The sequence below is a fragment of the Chiloscyllium punctatum genome, chromosome 7, assembly GCF_047496795.1.
Source record: "Chiloscyllium punctatum isolate Juve2018m chromosome 7, sChiPun1.3, whole genome shotgun sequence".
In the NCBI taxonomy this organism is placed as follows: domain Eukaryota; kingdom Metazoa; phylum Chordata; class Chondrichthyes; order Orectolobiformes; family Hemiscylliidae; genus Chiloscyllium; species Chiloscyllium punctatum.
The window spans coordinates 96,235,753-96,236,441 of record NC_092745.1 but is presented as its reverse complement, the minus strand read 5'-3'; positions in this window follow the sequence as shown (position 1 = coordinate 96,236,441).

The following is a 689-nucleotide window of genomic DNA, read 5'->3' as shown; positions in this document are numbered from 1 at the left end:
TTTAGTCACCCAAACTGCAAGAGGTTGCAATGGCTGTATTTGCCATCTTTCTCAGTCTGCAATTTGATAAAGGATTGGAGCAGAAGCTGCAAGGAGGACAGGTTTTGTACAGAAGAAGAAGTCCTGTTACACAAGGTCATAAAACCATGGGTTTTCAAAGAACACCTCATAGCTCCATCAGGAATAAAGAATGATGCTACTTAGATACAACAAGGAAGTTATCATTTAAATGTGCCATCTCTTTCACTATAACCTTGAGCCTCACATCAGGATGAAGACAGCACTGCCTCTGTCTCTGACTTGACAAAGTCTGTCCACCATCTACAATGTCAGTAATGTGAAGGAATATGCTTCACTCATCAACTACACTCAAGAAACTCAGTAATCCATGACAAAGCAGCCCACTTGATCAGATCCCCATCTACAAACTTGATTAAGCAGATTATTCACTGCTCCTGAGCGGCACTGCAGCAACACATCAATGTTTCTTTGACAGGAACTTCCAAATTGGCAACCAATACTACCTAGAAGACAAGAGCAGCAGATATATGGGATCACCACCTCCCACAAGTTTGCCTCCAAATCACCATCACCAAATTACCAAATACCACCCAGGACTTGGGAACTGGATCACTTTCTTCACAGTTCCTACACAGTTGCTGGGTCAGAATCTCTCCTAACAGTGCTGT